This window comes from Pseudopipra pipra, chromosome Z, assembly GCF_036250125.1.
Source record: "Pseudopipra pipra isolate bDixPip1 chromosome Z, bDixPip1.hap1, whole genome shotgun sequence".
In the NCBI taxonomy this organism is placed as follows: Eukaryota; Metazoa; Chordata; class Aves; order Passeriformes; family Pipridae; genus Pseudopipra; species Pseudopipra pipra.
In genome coordinates, this window is record NC_087581.1 from 3,133,175 (window position 1) to 3,154,844 (window position 21,670).

Genomic DNA, 21,670 nt, shown 5'->3' on the forward strand with positions numbered 1-21,670 from the left:
CTTCCACAACGCTTTGCCACAAGGAAGGCCACGTGCAGCACACCCAGGAGCTGGAATGTTTACAGCCCAGGAGCTCCTGCCTGCTCTCCTGGTGCTGGTGGTGGGTGCACACCAAACGGGCTGTAGCCACCTCTGCTGTCACAGAGCAGAGAGGCCAGAGCCTGGAAAAAGGAGAGGTGCTGCAAGTATGATTTTCAGATGCCCAAATCCAGAATCGTGATGCTGATTCAGCTGTTATGTAGTCCTGCAGGAGTTACATTTCAAGGGCACCTCAGGTTTTTATGGTTAATTCTTCCAGATGCCTGATTTTTTTTTCTCACTCCCAATAAATTTCCAGAAATCAGCAATGACTTTGGTTTTCTCCCATGAGATGCATGAGCCAACAGGTTTTCTCAAATTACCTCCACAGCTAGGGTTTTTGACTTTTGCCATTTTTTACCACACCAGAAGGGAGACCCTTCATTCAAACAACAGAACTCGTGCACAAAGGGGATATCCATACCCACTCTTTTCCCTCCATGAGGGTGTCAAATCCCTTTTTTTTGCCTCTCAGGAAACTGCTGTAACCACTAGTCTGTAAAGTGGTGTAGGAAAGAATTCAAGATTCATGGTCAGACAGAGTGAGGTTGGTTCAATTCACTTCCAGCAGGGTACAAGAGGAGCTGGATCTGCTCTCAAGGGTAGAAAAAATTGGAGTTTTAAGAGAAAACCACTAAGAATGACCAAGCAGGAGTGAAAGATTTAGGCAGATATTGTGTTACTGTTCATACAAACAGTATAGTCAATCTTGGAAAGCAACAGGTTAGTGTTGGATCACATCACTATTCAAATCACAGTAAGTGGTATTTTGTCTCCTAAAACAGATTTGATTTTTTAAAACCATAAGAAAACACAGAAAGTCACCAAATCAAAGACCCTGTTTAAAGTAAAGATGATTAAAATGCAACATTTGCTATTTAAATTTGTCTGTGACAGTAAGCTGATATCTATCTTTTTTCTCTAAATATAGTATTTTGTTTCCTCTTGAAGTCCAAAGATGACTTTCTTGTTCAAATAACTATTTATTTGTACAATAAACCAAGTCACAATGTCAGCACTAAGCATCTCTCAAAATTCTTTTTTAATGAATGGCTGCTGTTTTCATAAATCTTTCCCCAGCCCTGAGCAGATCCAAGAAGCCATTGGGAATTTTTTCTTTAATATTCACAGGTCTTGAATCAAATGTCTCTGAAAAAAAGGGGTTTCTGAATGAACTAAGTTATTTAAAAAGTGTAGTTTCTTCTGGATTTGTGTCCTGTTTTTCTTCCACCCCATCAGAATGACCTCAGCTCTCCGAGTTTCATGTGTCCCCCAGGTGCTGCCGAGGGAATGCAATCCCTATTTACATTCCCAATTCCTATACTTCTGAGCACTCTCTAATCCTTCCTCTGAGTCCCAATTAGGATGAAGCAGCACTTACGGCTCTTAGAAATTCATGTGCTGATTAGTGACCAGTAATTTCATGGATAAAGGCCAGAGTGTGGCTAGAACTGAACAGAAAAGCTTCTGATTTCATGAAAAACACTGGAATTTAATATCTTTGAGACCTCTGCCCTTCTGCCAAAGTTGATCTGTGGGTTTACAGGTTATTGAAAGAGAATGTCAAGTAGCTGGACAGGCACCAAGTATGATCACACAAGTCCCGTTTTCTCTGCTAAACACCACAAATAACTTTTGAAAGAGAAAATTCAATGTACCTGGATTAATCTTATCTCTAGCAGTGATTTAGGAGCAATATATAGAATAACATGCAGCACAAGTTAGGTACTGGTGATGCACATCTAGAAACTTTTCCAGCATTATTAACTTCTAAACTTCTGGTTTTGATAGCATCCTCCTCCACACAGCAGCAAATTCAAGTCAGCTAAAGAGATAAGCAGCTTATCTATTTTAAAGTTGCCTTTTTTCCCCCTCTTTCTTGCAGGTACTTCATCAGTTCAAAAGCTTAAGGAAAAAGGACATTCCTAGGAGAGATTCACTTCGTGAGAGAAAGAAAAAGCAAAATGCAAACACAGCTGATCCTCAATGAATTGAATCTTCCCCCAAAGGCTGTCACAAATAGGTACATGTACTTCTAGCTTTGCTTCTTGGGATTCTTCTGTCTTATGCATCATATGCTAATTATCTCACCAGTCTGCCTGCAACATTTCATTTGGCATTTTTCCTTCTTCTTGCTTGTAAATTTACATCAGCGAAGAGATAGGGTGAAATTATTAATGAAAATCTATCCATAGGTGCCTTTCCAAAGGAAGAGAGCAGGACTAGCGTATGAAACAGATCCTACTTTCAGGTTTCCTTTTAATGCACTTCTGTTTAATTCTGAACCCCCCTACTTTGCATAGATAAGAGGATAAAAGCATCTCAGCTGGTTCTGAATTTCCCCCCACAGACAGAATTGTATATCTGCTCCTCCTTTCTCTGTGTGTTTCAGGAGACAGACAGCGCGGCGTTCACTCGCTGCTCCTGGTTCTCTTTAGTTTCATCCCCAAAAGAGGATTCCCCAATGAGCCGAGACACAGTGGGTGGGATTTCTTTCAGCAAAAGTCTCCAGTGCTAAGGTTTTGCAGAGAAACAGGGACTCCATCAGAAGCAGAGGAACGAGATGAATTAGTGGTGAACATGGTGGTGCTGGGTTAACATTTGGACTCTAGGATCTTAGAGGTCTGTGACCTTTAATGACTCTGTGATTCTGTGAATTGTGACCTAACAAGAGCTATTTATCTGGGCTCATGTTTGCTCTGATGAATCGACCACTGTGACCACTGAGCAATGGGGAGGAACCATGAATGAGATATCAGCAATGTCAGAAACAGTTGAGAGGGAACAAAGGAGGAATCATAGAATATCCTGAGTTGGAAAGGACCCACAAGGATCATCGAATCCAACTCCTGGCCCTGCACAAAATAACAGCAACAGTCCCTCCATCTACCTGAGAGTGTTGTCCAAACATTCCTGGAATTCTGGCAGACTTGGGCCGTGTCCACTTCACTGGGGAGCCTGTTCTAGTACCTGAGCATCCCCTGGCTGAAGAGAGCTTTCCTAACAGCCAACCCAAAGGATGAGTTTTATTTCCCTCTAGATGAGTATGTACATGCCTGTCTTTTCCTGCAGACAGAGTAAACTAGTCTTAGTTGCTCAATAAAGGGAGGCATCACACAGCAATAAGACAGATGGGGAAGATGGTTGTGAACAGAGGGGGATGTACTCAACTCAAAGCTGATGAGCTGCTTGGGAAAAAAAGTGTATTTTTTTTCCACGCTCTGTTAGGAGGTACCTTCTCAGCAGGCAGTGACAACACACAGGACAACACCCAAACTCCAATAAACATAGGAATAGGGGTGGGTAGCTCTTAGGTGCTCACTGCTCTTCAGGTGTTGAAATGTGGTATCACCAGTCTGTCTACAGTGCTCTGCTTTTGAAACCTCAGTGTGTGAATGTTCATTGCAGGAAAAAACAAATTAATTTTTGGTCTGTCTCTTTCTATTTATTTTTTTCTTTTTTTAAATTTGGTCCTTAACCCAATATACAGACAGGCATTCATTGTCCAGTGCTTCATAGTTAGTTTCTCCAATTTCCTATTTGGAGGGTTATTATTTTCTTTCTGAACAAAAGATTCCCTTCAAGTTTTACCTGCTACCATTTGCTACTTATGACTATCCCAAAACTTTCCATCAAAAAAATTTTTTTTTATTAAAGAAGTACATTCACTGAACTGCACCCCCTATAAAAAAGAATCAAGCAAGTGAAAAGAAAAACACAGCTTTGAGAAACTGAAAATTTCAACTGCAAATTCAAGGGGGGGTTATTTTTTTTTTTTTTAATTTTATATTCTTAGCTGAGTATTTCCACTTTTTATCCTATTTTTTTTCCTGATTATCAGCTACAGCACAATAAGGGCTTTTACTTTTTTTCTGCTCAAAAAAACCACCACAATAATCTGATCAACTCTTGCAACGAAACTATGGCTTCAAAACAACCCAACTCTAATATAATTTGCATGAGCCCTATATCACCCAAATGCTCCTGACAATTCAATGAACTTTGTCCTGCATTTCACCAGAATACTTATGAACCATATTGGGCACAGCAGAGCTGTTAATGAAACTGGAACTGAATAATTACAACACGCTCATCCTTGAAGATGCAGGCAGATGTGGGGAAGTGTACTCCATTTGTGTCATTGGAATACCATTGCAAATTACCTCTGCGCTAACTACGTTTAAACAGAAATACAGGGGGGAAAAAAAAAGTCTTCCTTGATAATGACAAGACAAAAATGTCCATAAAAAGGAAATAAAGATGACATACTTCTTTTTCTGTGACATACATTTTTTACATGGCTTAGGGGCTTTGCTTCCTGAGAGTTTACGTCGTCAGCTGTCAGGGCCCTTCCATGCATGATTTATGTACGCATAATAAAGACATCGTGGTTGAGAAACTGATCTGTGATTTCAAACAGCTTTGAAACTAACAGCAATAAAATATATAGCACATGAATAATGTAGGCTTTAGTTAAAAAAGATCAAATTTTGAAAAATGGGAGGCATATTTATTTTCGATTTTTTCATCTGCTCTTCCCTCCCCCCCATCAAATTGAATGACAGCTTTTAAGGGAGGCAGACCAAGGATTTCAAATCTTTGGAATCTTCTAAGAGAGACAGGCCAAAGATTTCTAGTTCAGGGGCCAGGCTGTGTGTAGAGCTTTGCATGTGTCTCCTTGCTCCCATTGTAGACCCCTGGGAGTGCAACAGGTAGTACAAACCCAGTGCAAGCCACCTCAGTTCAGGTTTAAAAAAGGACCCACTGTGAAGGTGTTGGAGCCTGAATTTAAACCAGCCCTTCCTAAAATGCCACAAGACTTCCCATACCATTTTTGCAGCAAGGCTCCTGTGCCACTAACACTGACTACTATATTATTTTGCTGGACTGTCAAGCGGCCATCAGCAGAGATCGCTGCAGGCACACTCACACCAGGCAGTGATGAGCAGCACTGTGATGGCTCTCAGAGCCATCTCAAAGTCTTGCTAAAATACATGTCACACAGCACATTAACCTGTGCACTTTCCTGCCTTGCCCAGCCAAAAGGGCTCAGTCACAGACCCGGTTTTTCTGGTGCTGTTGTTGGTTGTTGGCAGCACAGGACAAATGTGCTTGGCAGAGAACACATCCCTACTCAAAATCTCTTTAACTGATGATTGGATGAAAGAAAATTTTTCATTTTATATGATAAAATCAAGACACAGAGATTCAGTAATTTGGATGGAATGCTGTAGGAAATCTGTGCTAACCAGTTACTAATTCCTGCATTCTTGTCTATCCCCATGACATTATCTGTTTTATAATGACAGAACTTTATCAGGTGTCTAGGGAAATTTTACTGGTGCTGTGTTGCAGTCACATTTCAAAATTTGTCTCTGTTCAGGTTAATGAAATGAAATGGAGGATTAGATCGTGCTTAATGACAACAAGAACATGACAAAGGTGCAAAACCCTTCAGGAGTTTTCTCCAAATCTACATTAAAGTTCTCATTTGGCTCTGTAAGTAGCGAAGGCGGACAGAGGTTCTTCATAGCCTCAGAACCTATTTTAATTATCCCTTCCCTGGGTAATTATTAACAGGGGAGGAGAGAACTGCCTGAAACTGTAAATGCTAATGGGTTCCCTTGGGACCATGAGTCCAGAACATCAAGGAATGATGGGCTAACGGCCTCTCCAACACGTTGTTGCTGGCTGGGAGGTGGGATGCTGCATTTGAGACGCTGCTGATATTCCTCGATGACTTGAGGACTAAACCACATGTCTCTGTAAAAGCAAAGCTCTTCTTGCACTGCAAGATTCAAGGGGAAAGGAAATTGTGTCGCTAAGACTTGGGCTTTTGACACAGTTAAATGCTGTCAGAGCAGATAAGGAAGGGAAGGTAGAAAGGGGACCTGAAAGATGTGGGAGCTGTGTCTTTACCACTGGTTAGGGTGTTGCTTTTTAATAACAGCTCTGCAGCTGATTTGTGAAATAAAGGTGGCTTCACAACAAACCAGAGAAGGGAAACCTGTTCATACTTGTGCCATATCAAGGGCATGACAAGGCTTATTAAAAAAAATAAGAGTCCTTGTGGGACTAAATGTGAATCTGTGCCTCAAAAAAGTCAGGCCCTGAGGTGTTATCTCAGGTCTAACACATCAGGTATTTGTTAGATCATTAGCTAAGAATATTATTCAAAATCACTCAACTCCCTGTTAGGTGTTCCAAGGTGTCAGACGAAAAGCACCTTTGAATGGGCTGTGATGAGCAGGCACTGATCTTAAAAAATAATGATTTTACTATTTTATTTCTTTCAGAAACCTTTTTAAACCAGTTCTGTTGTGCTTGGAAGGAATTTAGCGTGTAAGTGCCAGGGCAGAGGATGGAGACAGAGGAAGTGATTCTTCCACTTTCTCACGTGTTTCCCCTGAGGTCCTCTGTCCAGCAGAAAACAGTCTGAGGAAAAGCCCTTGCGTGGCTGGGAGGTGGCATTAGAATATGAGAACATTACAACCAGTTTGATCTGAAAGTAACTTAAAATGGGATTGTTCTTCCCAAGTTTTATGCATTGAGTTCACAAGGCCTTTTTTTCAACCTGTCCCAACTCACCACTTAAACTGAGAACTGGCTATTGTTCATCCCAGCTCACACCCCACCCTGAGCCACCTGGTGAAGCTGGAGGACCTTCTGAAGAACCCCATGAAGCCAGGGGCAGAGCAAAAGGCAGTATTTGGGAGCCAGATCCCTGGCTACCCCACGGGAACATCAGGTCATTCAAAGGTACACAGAAACAGAGGAGTTGATGTTGATCAGTGTGTAGGCATGTTTGTCACCGTATGGGCCACATCTTCTTCTCCTCTGCATTTTACGCAGGGTGGATGGTTTGGATTCTCCCAACATGATCAGGCTCGCGGGGTTATCCCTAAAACATAGTTATTTCTGGAGAGAGAATTGACAGAAAGTTTTCACAGGCTGTCTGGAGGAGGACTGAAAAGGTCAAATGCTCTTAGAGGTTTGTGAGCAAGTGAAACCTGGTGCATTATTTTCTAGAACCTGTCTATATATGGGCTCTTTGGAGGTCAGTACAGAGAGAAACCAAACTAGCTCCAGAACCATCATCACTATCTCGCCTCGTTAGTGCCTTGGGGTTAATGAATCTGCATTTATCACCATATTCCCCTGGCTGTTGGGCTTTGGGGTCCCAAAGCTGATGTACTGGCATGGTGGAGACATGACCCTGGTGGTGAACAGGGTAAAAAACTCGAGGGTCTCTTCCAGCTCAGGATACGATGTGATTGTATGAACTGCTGGAAAGCAACAGAGGAGAGCCTGTTCTTGCACAGACAGGAGAGGAGAGGGAGGGATGGCAGTGCTGGGGACTCATGCTCAGGGTTGGACCATGCCCCCCCAAGTCACACCAGACTGATTTAGGTCCTGTTGTCTCTCCTGTGCTGCTGCTCCCCGTATCAAAGGCATAACACTGCTGCTTTCTCCCCCTCTGTCCTCTGCAGCTGTCACCACCTTCTGCCAATAGTCCAGCATTAGGAGTGTTTTGAGCTAAAAAGCCCTGCTCGGATGATCATGCTTATCTCAGCTGAAAGGCTTTCAAAGCCCAGCTTAGCCAAAATATGTGATACACACCACGAGTCCAATCATCCCCCTCATAGTCATCTATGAAGAGCTGTTTTTTTCAAACCAAGCTTTTCCATTATAATTTTCTTCCATTCTTGTTTCAGCTCACTAAACATTAACCACCATGACCTGCTGCATAAACCCAAACCATATTAAACAGATTAGGTTTATAGCCAAATCCTAACACCCTATTTGGGGAATGGCTACAATGCTTGGCTGTTTCTACAGTTCTGTGGGTTGGACAAAGTTAATCTTTACTTGACTAAAAAATTTTGGATGTGTTTAACACCACACTACTAAAGCAAAACACATAGACAGAATCAATCCATTTGTTTAAGAACAGTGCTGAAAATTAAACCAAACATAAACCTCAAACCTATCTCCAATATATATCCAAAACCTGTAAAAAGAGCTGGCGAGTTTTTATGAACTAGCTTGTCTTTATGTGTATTTATATTTTATTGTCATGGGTTGTATTTATGTCAGAATATAGGAAATGGCCTCTACCTTTCAATTTACATTGTGGCACAGCATAGTCACATGCTTTCCCATGGATAAGAACCCACTACTCCTAACAGAGCTGCCAGCAAGCTGATGTAGAAAAGAACATTGCTGAACATCACAGTTTTAGTTTTCAAAGGAAGAGGCAATGGAAGGTGACGGGTGGGGGGGAAAGCCCCACAGGATGATACCAACTGACAAAAGGATAAATAACAGGTCCAAAAATTCAGATAAATCATCATCAACTAGGGGCATTCTGAGCAGTGTCTCCATAGAATCAGACCTATGCTTGGGGCTATTGGATGTTTTCATCAGTAATCCAGGATTACATATAAAGTCACTGCTGCTGGAATTTGCAGCTGATGAAGACTGGTAGAAGTATAAATAACTGCAGGGTCCATGTAAGCCAGATCACTGGTGAAGCTCTGATTACTTGGGCAAAACACGTTTTAGCACAGCCAACAGCAATGCAGTCCATGCGAGAACAAAGAATGCATATTTTGTTCCTATCACACAGTTATGAGACTTCATATGTAGGAAAGGGACAACCTTTGGGCAGGCAAGGAATGTGAGGGATGCTTATACAGGCCAGGTTATGATGGGTGAGCAACTCAGCCTGAGCTCTACCTCACGCTGAGACTCTCAGCATTTGTAATTTTTCCAGGGCACATAGGGATCCCTGAATGGAGAGAGATGATGCTGTGATGTCAGAAGGGAGATCCCAGCAGAGGTGGCTGACCTTGGTTGGAGGGGTGCCTTCCAGCCCCCCACTACCAACAGCAGTGCTGTGTTGTGTAAAGCCTGTTGTGCCCTGGACAAAAATCCGGGAAATAAGAACGAGGGAGCTCAAGCCAGATAAACCATGCCTTCACAGCAATACATGTGAAAGTATTTTAATAAAAATCTTGACTAAACGATACAGTCAGTGAACAAGGAACATGATATAATTATGGCATGATGAATTCTTGAATGAGTGAGTATGAATGATATTGCTTAAAGATACAAATTATAACGCGCACAAAGAATTAAAGTCTCTGCCGCAGGTAATACTAAAGGAGTCCAGCTTGTTTGGAACTTTTACCTGTGATCCAAACTTTCAGCAAAGGTCTTGGAGAAGGCAGGAACCTCTGTCTGACCACGAGTTCAGGGCAGCAGGTCTCCACTGAGAGCTGAACGTTAATTTAGATCTAGACAAGGCAAGCAAGTCTACCAGCCTCATTGGTTCTTGCAGTCTGTGTGCCTGTGCAAGACCCTGATTAATTACATGTTTCTGACACATCCCACTTCTGACTTCTCTCCGCCTGTTTTTCCTTTACTGGCTTTAGTCAACCAAACCTACTTGAGAGCACAGCCCACACTACTACAGAATAAATGCTCCCATGGCTACTGGTCTGCAGAGCCAAGATGCATCTAAATCTATAGGTATTTATGTGTGCAGAAAAATCAGGGTGAGTGAAATGGTTATGCATCCTAGTGTGTTTTCTATTAAGAAAAAAAAAAAAAAGGATTAAAACCCTAAGAAATGTCAGAAAAGCTCCAGACAAGAAAAGCAGAAAATTCCTGAGAATGGGAAAAAGAGGCCTTTCAAACTCACACTGCCTACTTGGGCAAGGAGAAGATGGAGAGGTAATTTGACTACTGGGGAAATATTTGTATGAAGAGAAGAACACTTTTGGAAAAGGGCTTTTTCATCAGAAGGGGACCAGTGTGATTTAGAGTGAGGAAGATCACAAGCCAGAACAAACTGCTAAGGAAAGCATCATGTTCTCTGTTTCACCCTTCGTGGAAATCAAAGTTGGATGTGTCTCTGGAAGAGAATTTTCACTGGACACCAATTACTGGAATCAATCTTGGGAGCAGTTGGGTGAAACTTAGTAACCTGTGACATAGGTGATCTAGGCAAGATGATCCTCTGGCCTTAAAATCCACACATCCTGGGAATGGCGAAGAGCAGAGCCCTATACAGCAATGGAAACAGACCCAGAGTGTAAATGCTAGAGGGGCAGAGGAATGATGTCCAAAAGCTATGATGAGGAGTGCCATATCATTCACTTTTTACACCTAAATGTCAGCTGGAGGTTAAGTGGATGTTTTGGGACCATGAGGGTGACATAAAGCCTGTGTACATAGGGCAGATGCACATAAGCCTTACTTCCTTACCGGGTTCCTTTGGTGATTTCTCCTTTCCATACTTGGAGCTCTGGAGAAGGAATGTGCTCTGTCCAAAAAGGAATTACATTAAGCAAGGACAAGGTGCTGTGCAATTACCTTGCAGCACTGGTAATTCCATTTCAGCTCAGTTTGTGGCTTGCTGTATTTTTGTCAGTCAAGTTGTGGTATTTCATGAGTGGAAGAACCTATTTTATCAAGCCTTCTCTCAGCTCATGGTTTATTGCAAATGTTGTTGGTTTACAACACGTTTTATTGCTGAATTTTCTACAGGGCTGTTACTTGATTTCAGTAATGAATTCCAGCCTGCTTATTTATTTAGTTAGTTATTTTTAGGAGTTTCACAAGAATTATGTGTCACAGAGAGGTATCTTGGCTAATTCAAAGAAGCAAATTACAAGAGCTGGAAACCTCAGCACGTGAATCAAATTTCGTAAGAGACACAAAAAGTGCAGCATGTTCTCATCATGGTGGAGGTCTGTACTGAGATAAAGAACTGCAGGCAGTGCCATCCCAATCCCATGGAGACTGCAGCAGGTCAACTGGCTGGGCTGACAGCTGAAGCTGCAAGACGTTAGTCACAGAATCCTACAACGCTTTGGGCTGGAAGGGACCTTAAATCAACCCCTTGCTGTGGGGGAGAGGTGCTCCATCACTCTGATCAGCTTTGTGGCCTCCTCTGGACTTCTGGGCTTGTTCCAACAGCTCCATGTCCTTCTGCTGTTGTTCCCCAGGGCTGGAGGCAGCTCTGCAGGGGGGTCTCACCTGAGTTGGCAGAGGGGTAGAATCTCCCTCTCCCCTGCTGCCCACGCTGTGAGGTTAGCCCAGGGCACGGGGGGTTTCTGGGCTGTCACTGCACTTTGCCAGGTCATGGTGAGCTTCTCCATCAACATCCCACCCCAGGGCTGCTCTCAATCCATTCTCCACCCAGCCTGTATTTGTTCTTGATTATTAATAAATAATTTTATTAATTATTATTAATTAATTAATTATTATTAATAAATAATTTTCATTTGTGAACGAAAAAGAGTCCTTTATAAGGAAGGTGAACAATATTGTGCTAGGAAACTGAGGCACACAGCAAGGTGAGTTGCTATTCCTGTGGTCTCTTAGTAGACTATTGGCAGTCACAAGCAAATAGGGCAAACTTCCTTGAGAAAAGATGAAGTCCCACCCAATTCCTTGCAGAAAAAGCCTCATTTGTCCCAAATCAGGGAAATCCTTCCTTGTCTGAGGCTGACTGGGAGGACCACACATACCTGAAATGAATGATGCAATCAATAAACATAAGATGCTTGACCCTCTCTTTAAATTATATCCGAAAGGCTTTTTTGATCTCAGATCATGATCTGGAAACTAAATTTTGAGATGTAACCTGTCAAAGTTGTCAGTAAACAGGAAGGGGAGATGCCCTGCCAGCCTACTAGACAAATTTTTAGAAAAACGTTTCTTTCTTTGAATATTGAATCAATCTTATTCTTTCTGAGTTACTTTCTTATCTGAAAATAAGTTCTTCGTTATTACTTATGCTTATTTCTCACTGGGGCCACTCTCCTACCTCCTTGGGTATGACAGGGTTAATGTGCAAATGAATGCTGGATGTGCTGCATAAGTAAAGTCTTATCTGAAATGCTAAATTGTCTTTGTCACTTGGAACCTCTCTGAACTTCATAACTAAAAAGGGAGGAAAAGAAAACAGAAGAGGAGGAAGGGAGGAAAAGAAAACTCCAGGGGTTTTTTAATTCTTTGTTGCAAAGTACCAATTATTCCTGAATTAGAGGAATTTTTGGTGAGAGAAAACACTGCTGATATTTTTCTGAGGATATTTGACATTTATCCTTGCAAGATGAAGGTCAAACACCGTGCAGGCAACACTTCCCTCCCCATCCATCACCAGACACTGAGCTCTCAGGCGCATCTCTGCTGCCAGAACTGACTCCTCAGAGCTCAAACATGGAGACCAAACCCTGCAACGACTCAAATGCTCCAGCTCTTCCTGGACGTGGAGCTCTGTGTAACCCAAAACTCACATCCCTGCAGTGTGATTTCCCTGTCAGAGCTTTCTCACACACTAAAAAAGCCTGGGATGACCAGCTATGACAGCACCACCTCCTAAAACATGTCATATTATTGTCTTTCTCCACACCGCATGTTCCCCACTTGCACAAGCGAGCATTTGTCCTGGTTTGTCAAAGCAGCAGCAGAAGCCTTCAGCATTGTACTTCTGACATTGACCAATGCTAGATAGCCTCCAGATGGTAAAAAATAATCTTCACAGACCTTGGAGGCACTGATGTGGTACCATACCAGCTGACACCAGCTGTTGGTTACCTAAACCTTGTAATTTTTATTTTCCTTAATGTACATCAGCTGCAGAGCTTATTGTCACATAACATTTACAAATGTCTAATCTCTGTATTCTCCTCCAAATCAGGAATTTTTCTCGATACCAATCCACGATGCTGCAAATAAATGCTATCACACACTGGGATATTTGTGTTGACCCTTTAAAATGCATTCACACAAGTACTCAGAGGACTGCACAAGGTGTAGATGAACAATTTCACTTAGAAGTATCATTCCTGTGTATATATTTGTGAGAGGTCTTTTATTTACTGAGCTAAATGAGGAAAAATAATCATCCCCCGTAATTTTTATCTCTAGAAGCAGGATAATACGTGCCAAATCAAACATGTAACTTATCCATCTTTCATAGCTTTCTTCGTGTCCTATAACTGCACAGCAGCTGCTTTGTCAAATGACCAAGAAATTAGACTTTGGCAAAACAGGGGTTTTCATCAGCATATGACCTTAAGATAACATTTACATTTCAGGAGATGCTGTTCCAGTCAGAACAGAACTGCAGGGCAAACTCACATCTCTGAATACTCAAGGAGGCATCCGACAGAAAAGCTAATAAACGCACCAGATTAGTACAGTTTTATTTTCCATAAATCTGGGACATGCTCAGCAATGTCAAAACGGTTCCCATGCCTTTAAATGAATAAATAAACCCGAGCTTACTCTGAAGCTCAGAAGTGAGGTGGAATTCATTTAGCTCATTACCATTTAAATGATGGATGGACGGGGTAAACTCTTTTCTTTTGAGGTAGGGGACAGACAATGGGGAGAGGAGAGCAGTGGTATTACCTAAACGGGGGCTCCCAGGCTTGGATGATTGGATTCAGATGTTTCCAAGGAAATTATTTGCTCCAAAAGGGCTCTTTGGTTACTAACAGGTATAGCAATCATATTTAAAATGTTTTTACTCACAGTCAGGCTCCTGTATCTTCAGTCACATAGGATTTACTGGAGAGTTTATCCTTGGGCTGCTCTGTTGAGAGCAGAGAATTCAGGTGGGTGTTTTCAGAGGGTTAAACTGCCAAGACATACAAAGTGAAAAACAACATATTTAGAGGAGAAATATTTTGCTTTTGCCATTTTGGCTATAATTTATTTCCCACTCTCGCAGTAGCTCATTATTTGCCTCTCTTAACTTGAAGAGAAATTTCAAAGGGAGAGAGGTAACAGGTAGGGATTTTTTTATTCATTTATTGCATGAGAAAAAGAGGTACCTGGATAGCTGAAAACGAAAAGGTTAGAACTTCATACTTAGTCCAGGATGAGTGAGAAAGAAACATTTCACTGTTTTGTAAATTAGTTTATTTCTCCATTAGCCAAGTTCTGATGAGATGAAGGAATGAAATGGTAACTTATTCTTAATTGTCTTATTTAAAAGAGATAAAAAAGGGACCCCAAAAGAGAGGAGAGAAGAGGAGATTTCGTATGTGACCCTTATGCTGCAAAATCATAAATGACTTGCTTTATTTCTTTTTTTCTTTTGACCTTGAAGCTTGATGTAAAATCTCCAAAGGTTTCTTGAGCACCCACAGGTGCTCTCACCAGTTTCCAGGGAGCCAGTGACTCACTGACTCGAGTCAGAGCTGTGGGTAACTTTTTGGTGTGTACAGGGCTGTCAGACACAAGTGGCAACATGAGGAGAAGGGTGGAGACAGTTGTGGGAATAAGGCACATCTTACTCTTCTTTATAGAAACACTTCTTCCTAATAAAAGAGGTCTTTAACAATTTGTCCCACACGTGGCTTTACTCGACCCAGTCAGTGTTAGTGGCCATCAGAGTGGTGACAAACTCTTTATTGTCCCTGCCAGACCCTAGGACAAGCATTTTCAAATTGTTTGAGTCTGAAGCCTGATATTCTGCCTAGGCTTTTTCTCCTTCTTGTGGGATGTTTCATACCCCTCTGCACACTTCAGGCCTCATCTGTGGTGAAGATGAATATGGTTTGAGCTCCTTAGCTCTGAGCACACCCTCTCCTACTTCCTAGATTTCCCCTCAAAGTACAAATAAGAAAAATACAAATTAGAAGTCCTTTTTTTTTTTTCTCTTTTCTTTCCTGCCCAGGAACAACTCTTGCACCGCCATAACTTATCATGGGAAAATATACCTGATCCAACTGATCCTTAATTACCTTATTTTAGTGAAACAAACAATTACCTTATTTTGGTGAAACAAACAATGACGGCGTGAGCAGTAAGGAGGAATTTGGATGAAGAAAGGTGGAACGACTTGTCATCCTGAATACCAGAGGGTGAGCAGATGTGAGCAGATTGATAGTACTGGTGGGTCTGTACCAGTGACAGTGGGAAATCTGATGCAAAAAGGGCACTAAAGCAGAATGATTGGGGGTAATCATTTCAGGCAGATTGGGTGTGCCAGCAGAAACCATCCTGGGAGAGAGTTTGACACCCAGTCCAGGAGGAGGACCAGAGCAGGAAGGGTGCAGGGTTGGTTGGTGGTGCTTGTCTGGATGGTTCTGCAGAGAGGGATCTGCAAGGGTGGAGAGGGAATGGGTGTCTTTTTCTCCTAAATAATGTAAAAAAGAAAATAACCCCAGGTGAATTTTCTTGTCTCAGGTGTGGACTCTCTGACAGACTTGCCTGCTGCAGTGGAGTGTCACTATAGTGTCTAAACTGAGTCCACCTTTCTTGATTCCCCCTTTCTTAACAGTAACAGAGCTCCAAGAAGGTCACTTCTTCCAAGGGGCTCAAGGCTTTTTTCCCTTCTTTCTTGTTCTGGAACAACCTAAATTTCTTAACACAAGCAGAACACTGTGCCAACTGCATTGCTTTTGGGAAGGACTTTAGTGGGTGAGGTTGGGATTTCCACTGAGAAAGGAAGTTTTCTGAGAAGAGTTTGTTGATGGGAGGTTTGTAAGTGGCTTGGCTATTTGTGGACTGACCTGTTGGCATTTCCTTTGTTTCTTTTCCCTCCAGTTGAGGAGTGTACAGCAGGAATACTTTAACACACACGGATAAAATGAGATGAAAAAAATATATTAGAAATATATCTGAAGATTAGAAGAGATGGAAAAAGGACAGATAGGAGGGACTATTGCTTCCACAGCACCACAGAATGAAAACATCTGTTTCCAGTTGACTCACATTCCTAAAGATGCACTAGTCCTTGATCAAACCCATCCAGTGGAACTTGTCTGACCTGTGGGGTTTATATCAATATTACATGGCTGGCTCACAGGCAGCCATTCACTGACCAGGTAGCTAAGAGAGCTGAAGTATTTGCTTTTTTTTTTTTTTATTTCATTTTAAGGAGTTAGGTTGCATTCACAAACCACAAATTACATTTCTCCACTGCCGACAATTGCAATAGTTCTCGTGGATGTCCCATTGCTCTGGATTTGAACCTCAACCACGGTGCTGTGGCCTCTGTGCCCACCTTTCAACTGCTGTTCATCAACCATCCATGCCTCTGATTCCCTGGCATAGCAGGCTGGACTCAGGCAGGCATGCTGCACCTCACCGTGCTGCAAGTGCTTTTGTTTTTGTTGGCTTGGGAAAACCTGCTGGTCTCAGTTTCTTTTAAAATATTTTGTGCTAAGGAGAGGAAAGGAAGCTGACCTGCAGAGCCTGGGGGCTCCATTCACTGCTAAGCTTAACTTCTTCAGGTCAGCTGCCAGCAGCTACCAACACTGTGTCTTCCAGCATCTGGTGTTTGAGGGTGATTTGGTAAAGCCCTTCACCGTGTGCCTTCCTCTAAGCCTGTAAGTTGTCCTCCTGATTTCAGTGAGACTACTCAAATCATTCACATGCTTTGGCTGTAAGTGGAGGTGGAAAATGGAAACAAAATGAAATATAGAGGTGTTTTCCTTTTTATGTGTTGCCCACAGTAGTGAACGACTTTGTTGACGCTGACAGGTCCTGCAGCCACAATATAGTTTCTTAAAAAATTTAAAAAAACCCCTCTTGTTTAGTTTCTGAGGAACGAACAAATGGGTTTCCTGACGTAAGTTTAAAGTTTGGTTCCTCATATTTACCATGGACCACACTCAGACTAGGATTACTCTAGGCAGCATGTGGAAAGTGTAATTAAATAGCATATTACAAGCTGAGGTCTGGCAATATTTTTCAATTTAACTTGAGCAAAAAGCAGCAGTTTTTCTGGCCAGTAGACCAGCATCTCATCACCTTTTCTTGCACCCAGCACATATCCACAGGTGGATCATATGAAGCCTACCTCCAGGAAAAAAGTCAAACTTGCATCTTTGGCACAGACTAAAACACCTCATCTGCTTCTCTGCCTTGTCTAGGATGTTCTCTGTGTAAATCCATACGTAACCTCTGCACAGGGTGTTGGATTCTAACAGCTGGAAAGACCTTCATACAGAAGTGCAGTTTTAAGGTCAGTCAAAAAATCCCAAACATTGCAAATGGTGCACTGGTGGCTGGGCATCATTTGAAGAGACTCAAATTACCCTCTGGCTCCCAGAAATGTCCCTGTTGCCTGGAGCGCAAACTTCTTTGACAGATTAGGGTGCTTGTGAGGGAAAATGTGGCAGGACAAGGGCAAACAGAGAAGTGACCCCAGGGTAGTCCAGTTATCCTCCGGAGAGCACTGCACACGTGCTTACTCCTGCCAGTCCAACAGAGGTTATCTCACATTTTCCTCTGGACTGGGTCTGTGTAGGCAGTGTTATCACAGAGGGGTGACATGCCAAAAATACACAGTGTTGCTTAGTTCATGGTGGTGTGTTCATGTGCTCTTGACTACTGGAATTCTGAGGCTGTGACAACTAGAAGCTACTGTAATGCTGATGTTACAGGGTTTGCCTTCTATCCTGTAAAAAAAGATTGTCCTGTGATGCAGGGATCTGGAAACTCCTCTGAAAGGCACACATCCTTTCCTGTAGAGGATATGGATTCTGTATCCCATATTTTCTGCTGGGGATCTGGGGAAGCACCCCTTGGCTTTCTCATGCTGTTTTGAGAGTTTGTGAGCAGTGAAGGAAGGGGAGAAAGGTCTCATGAAAGACTCAGATCTGATCTGGAAGTGATTGAGACCTGTTAAGCACAGAGCCATTTTTAGACCTCTGCTGTATAAATATAGTTCTTGCCACCAGCACCTGCTCTACCAATAAAGTGTCATCTGTGAGGTGTCACTCACTGACATTCAGTGTCACATACAGAAGCAGGCCAAGCATTTGCCTAGCTGAGTGTGTTCTCTACAGGGAGGAATATAGATACGGATTATATGACCTGGATAACATTTGACAGAATTGTGCCTCCATACATGTTTGCTCAGCACCTTATGCAGTGAAGATCCCCCAGTTTGGAGCCACAGGACATTACTGTAACACGAGTATTATTTATGTTGGCAACTGAGAGATAGATCATGGGTGAGGAAAGAGAAGAAGAAGCATTGCTAGTGAATGAATCTGGGTGTTATGTCCTTCATAGCATTAAACATCTTAATATTAATACAAGGCTGCACTGACCTAAACATAGAAGAGAGATTCTGTCCCAGAAGCTTTATTTTCCATAAAGATCTTGATTTTCAGAGCTCACACATATTTTTGTACATTTTTGTGGCTCAAAATTGCTCTTTTCTGCATGATAAATGCAGTTCAGTGAGGGATGGAAGGATTTTCCTCCAGGAGAGAAGAGAGGTAGCAGAACTGCAGTTCCCATACCTAGCAGGTCACACGACTGCAGCGAAGGACAGCTGTTTACCCCTATAACCCACTCATCTCTTTTCATTTCCCATGTGGGGAGAGAAATGCTCTGCATCTTATGGTTTGGGATTGCCTGGCACAGGTTTGATATTTCAGTCAGACTTTGACAGACACATTGCCTGTTCCAGCTCAGCTGTGATGTACCAGGGCAGGCAGCTTGGGCTCAGGGTGGAGATCCCAGCAGTTGCTTAGAAATTCCCACACTGAGCTTGTGGGCTCCTGTGCTGCAGTCACTGCAGGTATTTGACAGCATCACTGACTGCACCCTGCAGGTATCTGAGGTGAGCAAGCACGTGGAGGAGGTGATGCATCTGAAACCTCATCTGCTGAAATCACTCCCTGGCCATGTCACCACCACTTACCCCACTCAGCCACTTGCTGGACACAGGGATATTAAGGGCACTGCTTTCCACTCCCGGCTTTCATAAAGAGCAATTGTGATTCTTGATGCTTTACAAAGCACCTCAGCTTAGCTACTGAACTGTGAGCATGCAGCCTCCTTTATCTTTCCTCTTGCTGTCCCCCATCCCCTCAGCAAGCACCTGCAGTGGCTTTCAGCATGCATTCATTGTTTCACTCTTGATTGCTGCATATATGTTCAAATTGTTATTTCCCAGCAGATGTATCCTACGAAGGTACTAAATTCCCACCCTTCCCACCCCTCCCTCAGAGCTCTGACTGCTCACACAGAAGCACCAGTTTTATTGTAACAGAGCTCAGCATTTAAGCTTCATTCTCAAATTTGTCTGTCTTAAAACAGAAGATGTTATAAATATTGGCAATGGCGAAGCAGCAAGCGTAACCTCCAAATCTCCCCTGTTCAGATCAGATGTAGCCTTCCTGCTGTAATCATTCCTCTCTCCCCCCTCCTCCCCTCCCTTCTCTCTCGTTTTGGATATGTGTTTCTCTCTGACTGTGATTCTGCAGTGGCAGAAAGGGGTCAATCTATCTGTAAAAGATGGACTCAGCCAAGCTTTTCTAGCTCTTTCCTGCTGATGGCAATTATCCGGAGGTTGGCAGCGGTCCCAGAAACCTGCAGTTCCTGCAGTCCTGCTGCTGTGGGCCTGCTTCACAAAGCCAGCATCCTAAGAGGATCACTTGGTGTGATGCCCAGGAAATGACAAACAGAAAAGGTCACACGTACTCCAAAAAGATATACTGCTCGGCAAATTTAATTGACATTGTGCAGCTTTTAAAAACGTCCCTGCAGACATTCCAGCATTTAACAGATGCAAGCAAAGAACAGAAAAATAACAGGGCTTTAGAGAAAGGGCAGGAAAAATACAGTCTGTCCCCCCAAAAGAATTTTTTCATACCCCAGTAATATCCTTTCACATGGTCTATTGGATCAGGATAATTTCTCGTTACCCCTGGCCTGGCAAGTGAAATCTGCCATCCCATCCCCCAGCCTTCCTTCCTTCCCTCAAACACACTGCTGCTTTTTAAATCATAGAGCTTTCATTTCACAGGGTAACTGTCCATTTTTTTCCGTTTTGTTTTTATTTTCCTTGCTTATTTGTCCGTTAAAATATTGTACAAGGAACCAGCTCCCTGTCAAGGCCGGTGCTGTGCTCTGTGGAGGTTCACCATTGTGTCCTGTGTTACCTAGCCAGAGGGGAAAAATTCTGCCTGTATCAATGAGTTCTTTCTTTAATGAAAAGTAACAGGAGATCTGTGGAAATTTAAGAAGGTGTCAGATATCTAACGCTATTAGCAAGAGGTGGTGGGAAAGCAGGAATGGCCAGAGTGAATTTAGAATGGAGGCAGGTGGTCCAGGTTCAGCAGGGTCTGCCCTCGGCAAGGACTTAGCTCTGCCTTTTTTTATTTATTTTATTTTTTTTTTCTTTTTCCTTTTTTTTTTTTTTTTTCATTTCAGCCTCCTTTTGCTAAGAACAAATTTAAAATCAATTGGATTTTGTGGTCTTGTTTTTAGTGTTCCCCAATCTGATGAAAAACAGTGGGAGAAAGAAAGAAGTATTATGACTTCTTGACGCAGAAGAGCTTGATACCTGTTCCATTTACATCCACGAAATTTGGGATGGAAGGCACCATCTTCCCTATATAGCTGAGACATATATAGCCCCCATAATTTAGGTGTCTGGGATAGTAAAGAAGTTGGAGTTAATTAAGAAAAATAAAGTGAAAAAGACAGTAAAAATGGTTTGAGTCCATTTGGACCTTTGAATCTCCACGTGTGAGTCCCAGTAATTGTGTCAGCTGGACTGTTAGAGAGGAGGGATGGATACTTCCAAACTTTTCACAAGTTGCTATCCATATAAAGGGTCAAAACTGCCTACTTGCAGAGGTGGTGTAAAGTGGTGCATCAGCCTAAACACTTCATGACTGTATAAAGCAAGCACATCTATGTGGGTTTTACTTTGATTACTATATTTAAGAAGAATTAACTACTGTATAGAGACTGTGAGTGTATACATGGATAGCTTCCTTAAAACCTGATCATTTATTTGCCTGAATATGGTTAGACCTTAGTCAAGTAATCTTACAACTGCAGTTTCAACTGCAATCAAGGGGATAAATCTTTTCTATTTAGCTAGAGAGCAGTATTAGCAGAGATTTTACAGAGCATAGCAGCAGTACAACAGCAGCCTGTAGAAAACAGGGAGGTAGGACAAGGGAAAGCAATTTTCCTTTGAAATGCTGCCTTTGAATAATAAAGCATACAGCTGGAAGTGACAAAATGCCCTCTGAACAACAACAAGCTCTATCAGTCATAGAAATGTGGAAATATATTTTGACCTTTTTTTTTTCCAAAAAACCCCATCATTGTGGCAACTGTTGGGAGGAAAATCCAGATTTCCAGTCTACCCCTGTGCTTAAAGAGAAGTCATACTAAAATAGAGGGGGCTGGATAGTGACAGATCCATTTCAAGGCAACTTTCTCGATTTCAGTTTGTGTCTGCTTCAAAAGAAGTTCCCATTGGGAAGAAAATATGACATTTGACTTCTTTAGCATGGAGGTGGTAACATCCACATTCTGAAGTGAAGCTGAATCTTGTAGCTTAAGGAGAGGCTAAAACACAGATGTGGGGTAAAATTTCAGGACTTTATTCTTTCTAATTCTGAACAGGATTTGGCCATCCTTCATCCACCTCAGTGTCAGGGCAGGAGCTCAAAAGTCACAGTTATAAACTTCATGTCAGTACCTACCCCCAAGCCATGCAGAATAGGAAAAGCATTATCCCTTCCCTTGAAATATTCGTTGGAACTAGTGCAACCCCACAACAGTTTTCAGCTCTGACAAA

At 42.4% G+C, this 21,670-nt stretch overlaps 1 protein-coding gene and 1 long non-coding RNA gene across 2 annotated transcripts in view; one reads left to right on the plus strand and one right to left on the minus strand.

The window, feature by feature from the left end:
• The window catches only part of LOC135406615 (urea transporter 2-like), a 295,446-nt gene that overhangs the window by 112,150 nt on the left and 161,626 nt on the right, over positions 1-21,670 (minus strand). Inside the window, exon 2 of the mRNA XM_064640954.1 lies at positions 13,633-13,738. The gene's annotated coding sequence lies outside the window, so the exon portion shown is untranslated. The remainder of the gene's footprint in view (positions 1-13,632; positions 13,739-21,670) is intronic.
• On the plus strand, positions 1,990-4,418 carry LOC135407605 (uncharacterized). The gene is made up of 3 exons (XR_010426948.1): positions 1,990-2,841; positions 3,307-3,377; positions 3,736-4,418. It is a non-coding gene; the product is annotated as an uncharacterized LOC135407605 (long non-coding RNA).